At 39.2% G+C, this 10,005-nt stretch overlaps 1 pseudogene; it reads right to left on the bottom strand.

Annotated features, from left to right (window-relative positions):
• Window positions 1-1,276: 1,276 nt before the first annotated feature.
• Window positions 1,277-6,110, bottom strand: LOC131680011 (uncharacterized; annotated as a pseudogene).
• Between the last annotated feature and the right edge of the window lie 3,895 nt (window positions 6,111-10,005).

Here is a 10,005-nt window from a genome sequence, read left to right as displayed (position 1 = left end):
ATAGTCTCCCACATTAGCACCATTCCCTTCATCATATGCTACGCCGATAAAACGAAGTCGCTGATTGGTGGAAAAATCCAGAATGCTTGTTTGGAAAGAGTATAAAAGCGTGTGCAGTATCATGAAAAAGTCATAAGCATTTTGTAATTTAAACAGTGAAGAATAAACAAGTAAAACCCAGAGTGGAATATTCCTTTCCCGAGCTGATCCCTGAGAATTGCAGCCATTGCTGCTCGTCTGCTCGCCGTATGGAGTCTACTAGTTGTTCATTACGCCTCGTTCCCGCTTGATTTCAACAGCAGGATTTTTCCGCTGCGTTGAGGACCTTTCTGCTGCAGCGCGTTTAGTCCTGTTTGAGCCACAGCTGCTATCGGATGCCACTATTTCTCGCTATCTTCCGTTCGTAAAGAATTAAATTGGGCTGAAGTTCTTTGTAGGACTGGCCATCAGGAAGATAGATGATTGAAGAGCACAGATAGACCAGCGTCTCGTAGTGTGCGATGTTCCAGCAGAAGGTCTTCTGGCAGCGCGGCATTGTTGCTGTTAGAGCGAGCCGCTAGTCGTCTGTGTCGCAAATTGTCGGCGTTGGCATGTGAATCCAACAAGGCGTCTGCGTTCCAATTTTTCGTCGTTGGCATGTGGAGCCAACAATGCTCGTTTGGCTGCACTTTTTGACAGTCCGTTTGGCTGCAATTTTTTATGCCACATTGAAATCTGTGTTTCAACGAAAAAATCTTTTTACCATCTGTGATGACTAAAACAGGAAAAAAATCTGTGATAAATTTCCGAAAAATCTGAAAAATCACAATATTTCCAAAAATCTGTGGTATATTTATCAAAATACCAAAAATCTGTCATCTGTAAAAAAAGAATCTGTTATCAAAAATTGCGAAAAAAAAATCTGTGACGTTACAGAAAAATCTGTGATTATGGTAACCCTGGTGTCAAACGACGTATGATTGATGTATGTTCCAGATATGGATCGTGACAATCGGAATACGTAAGCTTCGAAACAAGAATTACGATTGGCTTCCTATGTTGCGATCGCAAGTTGAACAACGAACAAAAAACTCAAAAATTCAATTGAATTTATTTAAAAAAGTTGAACTCGTGGCATTAAAATGAAATAAAAAAACTATCGAATAAAGTTACTCGAAATTGAGTCTCGTTTGAGTTCTTTTAGCCGCCGAAATTCTTTATTGCGCAACCCTTTATCGATCCTTCGCGTCATCGATGTTGCATCGGCAGAAACGTCTCCGTATACTGCTATAAAAAACTATCGAATAAAGTCATTCGCTATTGAGTCTCGTTTGAGTTCTCCTAGCCGCCGAAGTTCTTTATTGCGCAGTCCTGTATCGATCCTTCGCGTCATCGATGTTGCATCGGCAGAAACGTCTCCATATACTGCTTCTGCGCCAATAGCGTCTAATGCATCGTTGCGCAAAATGCAAATATTGTGCAACACACAACATGCTACTAAGAATTTCGATTGCCTTAGGGTTGTGTGAAATTCCAAGCGAGTTATCTGCTGAAACCTCTGCTTTAACAGTCCGAAGCTGTTCTCTATCGTGACACGTTTTTCCCAACGGTGTACACGGAAAAATAAAACAACCCGCAGAATAAGTTCTTTTTACTTAAATTTTGGTAGTTTTGAGTCTTGCGTCGCTTTCGCACTTATTAGTGTTGTTAAAAACAAAGAGAGAAACCTCAAACCTTAGAAGGCCTCGACTCAGTCGAGGCCTTCTAAGGAATAAGGTACTTTTGAGTTGTTTGAGGTATACTCACAATTAGGTAGAAACAACTTAGATTTAGGCATATTTACCTCAAGGTTGAGTATAAAAAACCTGTCAATGAGTTGTGGTTTTTGCCGTGGTTAAAGGGAAACTACCTTCAATACGGTTTACCTAATTTTACCTTATTCCACGATACCCCGAGATTAAGTCAAAAGAGCTCTACTTTTGGTAGTTTTTCGTATCCGTGCAGATTATAAATTTTCTTTTTTATTGTAATATGGCCATTATCCGTGTTCTAAACGACGTCAGCAAAAATTCCCTAATCAAGTATGCCGAATCCCCTATGAGGTGAAATCTTTTCAGGGATCTTCTGGCTTATACTTGATATTGCGAATATTCTTGAATCAAGGATTTTACTGGGAGGGCCAACAAAAACGTCTAAAAACCTCTTATCAGGACCGTCGAGATCCTGCAATGTTAAGGATAACACATCGTGCCTGTTCGAGTACATTGATCTAAACTTTAGTTTGGGCTTGCGAATTAGAATATAACTTCCGTCTAAACACCCGATTTGAGAGCTGCTGAAAAAAAATTAATAGAGCAATAAATAATAGATTACCGATGTTGTTGCTTACAAACTTTCTCGCAATCGTTCGCGTATTTTTCTGAGAATTTTATAAATTAACTAGAAATGTCGTGAAAGAAATTCAATAAATTATCGAAATATTTAAAAAAAAGTCGACTCTGTCATATTGAAAAGATTTCCAACCTCTCTGTAAGAATCTTTGTTTGCTGAAAACCTAAAAGTTAAGAAAAGAAGGTACATATATTTCAATAAATGACTTCCAGAATATTGTGATATGGTTTATAGTATGTAAAAGGAAATCACGAAGCTTTTTTCGTTAATATAATTTGGGGAACCCGAGGCTATTATGACCGTGGGGTAATTCAGAACCCCTCGATTTCTCAGAAAATCGTAAGACTATCTGACGGTCGTACATATATTCGTGGAAGCGCCATTCTGAAACATTTATTAATATTGTATTGTCTTCGATTAAAAAAGTTACATCGCACAGAGGCGTAACTAACTTCAAATCCTGGCCAAAATAGAAAAAAAAATTGTTTTTGTTTATTTGTCCATATTTTTAGATTAAGTTGTTCTTCGATACATACTCTAACGTAACGAAAAGCGTTTTCATTTCATAATTTTTGTATGCAATTATTTGAAATCAGTGATTTTTTTTACACATTTTATTAGCTTGAAAGCCATCATCCCTATTTTTTCAGATTGCTCAAAAACTAATTACCCAAAGTCAATATTTAAATCCAAATCATGCTTTTCATAGCAAACTCCAACAACTACAATCAATTATGGTCAATTTTAGCTTTTCTTTGTCATTTTTGGGTAGGTTTTATAAAAGTGCTCACTTTTATCAATATTCCACATATTCGTTAGTAAAAAAAGTACCTTGTCGAGCAATGTCGGGTAAATCTGTTAAAGGGAGAAGATTATTTGGAGTGTCCTCTCACTGTTCCTCGAGGAAAACATTCCCAATTAATCTCATTCGTTTTTTTGCAGCTGTTTGAAAATGTCGTGTTTTTTGCTCAAATTTAAGAGAATATAATTAAAAAAATCAGAATTGAGGCTATTTAAAAGATCTTATATGAAAAGAATAATTTGAGACGGCGTCGGTGGTTGAGTGGTAAGCGTGACCGCCACACATTCCAGTTGACCTGGGTTCAATTCCAGCCAAGGTCTTTGAGATTTTTCTGATGTGAAGAAATCTGTGGTGTTTTCTTCCTTCGAAAGGGAAGTAAACCGGTTGGTTCCCGGTCCATGAGTTGATGGATCGATATCTATTCCAGATGTGAAGTCACCTCTCTGGCGTCGGTAAAGAAGAAGTAGTATCCAACTTCTATACTTACTTAAATATCCTCCTCCCGTGATAGTTGTGGAATGCGCAGTAGTGCGGCCTCTAGCAAAAGCAAGTACCGGACTAACCATTCCTTCACTTTCCTCCCGCGATCTACGTTAGGGCCTGGCCGGTATTGATCAATAAACAATTTGGGATTACCAGGAGTTGCACATTGAAAGATGTTTCGTTACTCCCAAGCATAATTATCTACTTATTCCCTGTGCAACTTCAGCTATTCCAGATCGATAACGGAGTAGCGGCCAGGGGCGGTCGCACAAGCTAAAGTTTATATAAAAAGAATGATTTGATTGAGACCCCCATATTATTTTTTGTTAGATTGCGTCCATTAACTAACTTGAGCTATTATGACCACGATAGCCATATAAAAGAGTGTGAAATATAACTTCCACCAACCTTGCTATATGAAACGTAACGCACATAAGTTGCCTTGGAAACGTAAGCGAAGCATCAAACAAATTACGCAATCTTCTCATTTCAGTTCCTTGTCTCCGGGTTGCAAGTGTTAACGTGAATAATCCAGATTGAATACGATAATCTCTTGGATAGGTTGCCATGCATTTCTATTACCGAATTTACAAAAACTTGAATATTTTTTCTACTATAAGAAAACCAGAAAAGCAAAATGAACATACGGACTTAAAACAAAATGTTTTAATTAATGAAAACGGTTGAAACAGACTAAATCTCCATGCGAGGTTTCCTCAAGCTGATAGATTACTCTAAGAACACGTTTACATTTAAAAATAATAATGCTCGTGGAATTCGTTTATTTTCGGCTTTGCATCACACTGCAAGGAGGTTTAATATTTTCATATTTTGGTCATAAATTGTCTAAAACCATGAAAAACCATTTTTCATCACTTGTTATCGTATAACAAAGCTTAAAAACATGTGGTATAATTTTGGCCATGGATTTGGTATAGTTACGCCACTGTGGCATCGCACAAACTTAGACTAAACACTCACTTAAACCTATTTTTAATTTAAACGATTCTTTACTAATATGAAAATCAAACAAATGATAGACACTGTTGAATCGTTGACAGCAAACATCCAAAGGATTATTCTGGCCGTACTGCGTGCGACGTGTTGAGCGTCGGAGAAAATCAATTCTCCGGAAAGATCTTCCCGGAACGTTCAGGTCAAGTTTTGCTAGAAGCGCAGGAGATTCTATGTTGTCTGTCAGAAGGTCGAAAATGAAAAGTCGTTGCAGAAAGATCCGTCTGTTTTGCAGCGTAGGGAGATTGATGAGGATACAGCGATCTTCATATGGAGGAAGCTGGAGACGATTTTGCCGGGGTAACCGACGAAGTGCAAACCTGATAAAGTTCTTCTGTACCCTTTCGATACGATTAATATGTATGGTGTGATACGGAGCTCAAATAGTAACGCCATATTCTAGAATACTGCGTACCAGTGTAATGTATAGTGTTTTTAGACAATACACATCATTGAAATCACGAGTGTTGCGTTTGATGAGTCCAAGTACAACGTAGGCTTTAGCTATAACAGAAGAGTAATGTGCGGTAAAGCGTAGCTTACAGTCGAGAATGACACCAAGGTCCTTGACGGATACGACTCGTTCTACAGGAGCAGAACACATTGAGTATTCGAACTTAATTGGAGTATGTACTCGTGTAAAAGTGATTGTGCTGCATTTTTTAATATTCACACTCATTCCGTTTCTGTCGCTCCAGTCAATGATCCTATCGACGTCCATTTGCAATGCACAACAGTCTACCATAGTTGTTACCACCCGGTAAATTTTCAGATCATCAGCATACATGTCTTTAGAAGACGATAATTCACTACAGAGGTCGTTCACTAAGAGCACAAATAGAAGAGGTCCGAGATGACTCCCTTGAGGAACGCCCGATGAAATGTGGAAAGGATCCGAGTGTGTAGTTCCAAGTCGCACCGAGGCGCTATGGTTCGCAAGGTACGAGGAGATCCAATTAGTCAGCCAGTCCGGCAGTCCAGTCCGCCTTAGCTTTTCCACAGCAAGCTGATGAGGAACACGGTCGAAAGCTTTCGAGAAGTCGATGTACACCGCATCAATCTGTTGTCGTTTCTCCAATTTATCAACCAGCGACGACACGTAGCTCATCAGATTTGTAGTTGGAAAACATTTTCAGCAGGAAAGCTAGTGAATAATAGAGATGCTGGTAACGCCAAAGATGAAGAGCAATTCATGATGAACGATGGTTGTAGCCCGTCGGACCCCGGGCCCTTTGAATTGTCAATCCCCCGAAGATTAATATGTACCTGATGTTCGGTGAATGATGTTGCAGGTAAATTCAGGGTGAACATTGGCAAACTACTCAAGTACGATTCAGACAAAGGTGGTGAGTTATTACTTAGCACGTTTTGAAAGAATGACGAGAATATATTTGCTGACTCCGCTGGTGACGTTGATGTCCTGTCTCGATAGTCGACGCATTCCGGGATTCCACTGGAGCACGTTTTGTTCCGCATGGAAGACCAAAACGGCTTTGGGTTGTCCTTCATGCTGCATTCAATTCGGGAAACATATGAGCGGAAGTATGTTGCATTCACAAGCTCGAATTGGCGTTCTAATTCCCACACGAACGTTTTATCGGTTTCGCCTCTTGTTCTAAAAATCGTTTTCGAGCCTTTCTGAGACGATTTCGAAGATTTCGTAACTCGGCATTCCACCAAGGTCGTTTGTTATCCGGGCGGCGCGTGCGTTTACTCCTAGGCACAAGTTGTTGAAATATTGATTCCAGTTCGTGATAAAATCTATTCACAGATTCATCCAGAGTACCCAGCGTTAATGTCTCAACCCAATTTATTCGTGAAATTACAGTGTTTAATTCATCATAATTGATTGAAATCGTAAAATAAATCAACATCGTCATTCATAGACACGGGAAACACAGAGTCAACACAAACGGATTGTGGTGACGATCTAATTTCATTAACGGTAAGGGTGGGTCTAATACTTCGCATCCGCCAGTGCTACTAACAAACGCTAAATCAAGCAACCTACCATTCTCGTTCGTCACATAGTTCACTTGTTGTAGGCCAGAAGCGATCATGGTTTTGACTAACAAAATTTCATGTTCCGAGGAGGAATTTATTGGAATAAAACATCCAACTTCGTCATCGAAACTCCAACGTAGCTGAGGTGAATTATAGTCGCCTAAAACCACCACCCCTATCGTTGGCACCAATTTGATCGTACAGTAGATTGACATAGGCAGCATGCTGTTCATACAAAGCGAGATCAGAATTCGGTGGTAGGTAAATCGCACATACAACGAGAGACACTGCCCCGTAATATATACGAGCTGCTACTTGTTCTAGACGGGCGGTTCCATCGACGGTTACAATATTTTCGCTTCGATTTCCCTTTTTGATGCCTATCAATACACCACCACCACAAAGGGCACGGCTGGTAGAGCAATTTCGATCGCAACGATATATTTCATGCTCGTCGGTCAGTTCAGCCTTGAGGATATTGTCGTTAAGCCATGTTTCTGTAAATACTACTACGTCATAGTCAGAAACAGATAAGGCTCTAAATATCTTTTGAGTCTTCGTTCGTAATCCGCGGACATTTTGATAGCAAATCGTGAGTGAGCGCTTAGTATAGATAATCACATTATTGGTAGTTGGGAAACCTTTATTTTGACAGATGAATCTCATTCTACAGCTTTTCTATAAGGAAGATACAAGATATTTGCCATCCTCAAAACAAAAAACATTATAATGGCAAAATCGTGATTAAAATTAAAGCGAAAAAACAACAGGTAAGTATTTTGGAAAGCTTGAGGCTCCTATTCTATGGAATGATTTTTGTTTGGGTGAAAACAGATATTTTTAAGACGCTCACCACTTTTGAGCTATTCGGACCGCCAATTCGACCAACCACCTTTCAGCAGCTTGTGTCAGCGCATACGATTGCCACGCCACAGCAAAGAAAACGCATGATGCGCCAATCGCTGTGACTACCCAGATTATTTTTTCAACACAATTTATTTATTTTTTGCTACTAAAGGATTTTTTTCATTGAATATTTCATAGGTGAACATTTTTTTTATTTCGATTATAGAGGTTTTAACCTTAAGGTCATTCGCCTCTTCGGGTTAGAAAAATCTCTAATGAAAAATTTCTAACCCGGCGGGGTCGGGACTCGAACCCAGGAGCGCTGCGTACAAGGCAATCGATTTACCAACTACGCTACGCCCACCCCTAGGTAAACATAATTCCATTGTAAAAAACCTGTTTTATACTACGTTCACACTACGAGTAAAAACGTGTTTTAAAGCTATCTTGATGACATTTTTCTTGTTGCTAATTATTAAAACGTGTTTTAACTCTTTAGTGTGCACATAGTATTACTCCACCTAGCGGTGCAATTGTGCCTTTCTCAATCATGAACACGAGAATTTTATCGTTGTTCCCAGTGCAATTTTTGTCGTGCGAATCGGTCTCGAAAATTTTGATGGTTCTATCTACTCCATTAGAACGAAAAAGATAGCACGATGAGCTTCTTTGCCATCTCGTTCATGCATCTTTCGAATATGCGCTTCATTTCTAAATAACCTCATTATAAACAAAAAACACAAAGTAGCATTCATGATTCAGTTCGGTCAGGTCTTCGGGTGTTTGTCTTTTTTCTCGTTTTTCACCAAGTACGCTCGTTTTTCACTAAGTACCAAAGAAAATAGTTTTTCAGCGTGTGAAAATTCATTTTAATTGGTAAAATATTGCACAAAACCAACAATATACGTTTTTGTTTCGATGGAGACTGCGAAGGTAATTGTCTTTGTAATTTCATAAGTGTTTTTCCAATCATCGCAAAGCAAGTTAAGTCAGTTTTCAACTTTATAGATTCGGGGCGGAGTTGCATTTGCTATTGTTAAGCCTTACTACATTAAAGCGTACATAAACAGACTGCTGGATGGCAAAACAAAAGTATCAGCGGGATAAATTCACATTTTTCGAGAAGCTAACGAACGTATCATCGGAGGATATTCCACAGGACACCATGCGGGAAAAAAGTTAAGTAGCTATAATTATTTGTCATTCATCTTGCTTAAGGCTTGTCTATGCACAAAACCGTGATCTGCAATTGCCCTTGCTTGCTTGTTTTACGAGGTTATGTACAGCCATCGGCACTTGCTGATTATACACATTCAAGTGCCACCGAAGATCGAATCTATATTAGTATATGTTTTAAGATTTACGTATTATGTATTTGTATACATGGCCAGAACGTTCAGCTGAGAAACGAGAACGAATTGTGTAATTTGTTTTGCATATCTGTATGTGCGCAATATGTACCTGCATCTATGTTCTGCAAGTGCATCTACATATGCATTTGAGTACATCTGTATTTGCCGTATTTGCATGTTCATTTTCGGTAATTGTCTAGTTTAGAAGATTTAGTAGGTAATTGTTTACTTTAGGTACTTCTTCCCTTGTAAGTGGAAAACATGTTTTTCTTTCGTGAATATGCTAGTGTAGTGTTGAAGATTCATAAAAAAGAGGGGGAAGCGAAAATTTTAATAATTCATTAAAAAGTTTAAAAATAAGTTGTACCTACCTATTATTGTGCTCCCAAAAGTAAGAGTTTTGGCGAAGCTTGCTTAATGCGGCTCTGTCGCATAGTCCAAGGATCCGAAGCGCGAAAGATCCGACGGACGACGTGGCCTTTTTACTTGTCATCAAAATCGCAAGCAAACCTGTGATCCACCCGTTTGCCCGGTATACTCAAGCATAGGGAGTATCCCTAGTTTAACACGAAGAAACAATCGATGTGGCGTAGCCACATTAGGTATTAACAATGTCTTATTTAGTAACAATAGAATAGTACTCATTAAAAAAAATAAAATATTGTCGCTGCCTAATGTGGCTATGTCACATCGTTTCCTTCGCGTGCTGTCCTAAGGATAGCCCCTATGTTTGAGTATACCGGGCAAACGAGTAGATCACAGGTTTGCTTGTGATTCCGATGACAAGTAACAAGGCCACCTCGGCTTTGCGGCATAGTCGCATTAAACTAGCTTCGCCAAAAGCCTTACTTTCGAGAGTACAATAACCATACGAGCAAGGTTAGTAGGAACAACAGTTGTTACGGCATTTAATTAGCAAGGGACTGGAAGGTGAAGTATATTTTTCAATATTCAGATCCATAGTACTCAAGGGAGAGCAAGGAGTTGAAGGGAGAAAGTTTAGAAAAGCGTGGATGATCCTTCCACGCTTTTCTAAATATGCAAGCTTAGAGCTCACCGGCGACTTAACTTTTTGTCTGCTACCGTAGGAGTCAAGGTCTTTTGGCATTAGAAATGCGAATCACCTGATTCTAC

The sequence above is a fragment of the Topomyia yanbarensis genome, chromosome 2 (assembly GCF_030247195.1).
Source record: "Topomyia yanbarensis strain Yona2022 chromosome 2, ASM3024719v1, whole genome shotgun sequence".
Lineage (NCBI taxonomy): Eukaryota > Metazoa > Arthropoda > Insecta > Diptera > Culicidae > Topomyia > Topomyia yanbarensis.
The sequence above is the reverse complement of the archived record's forward strand: the minus strand, read 5'-3'. Positions and strand labels throughout refer to the sequence as shown.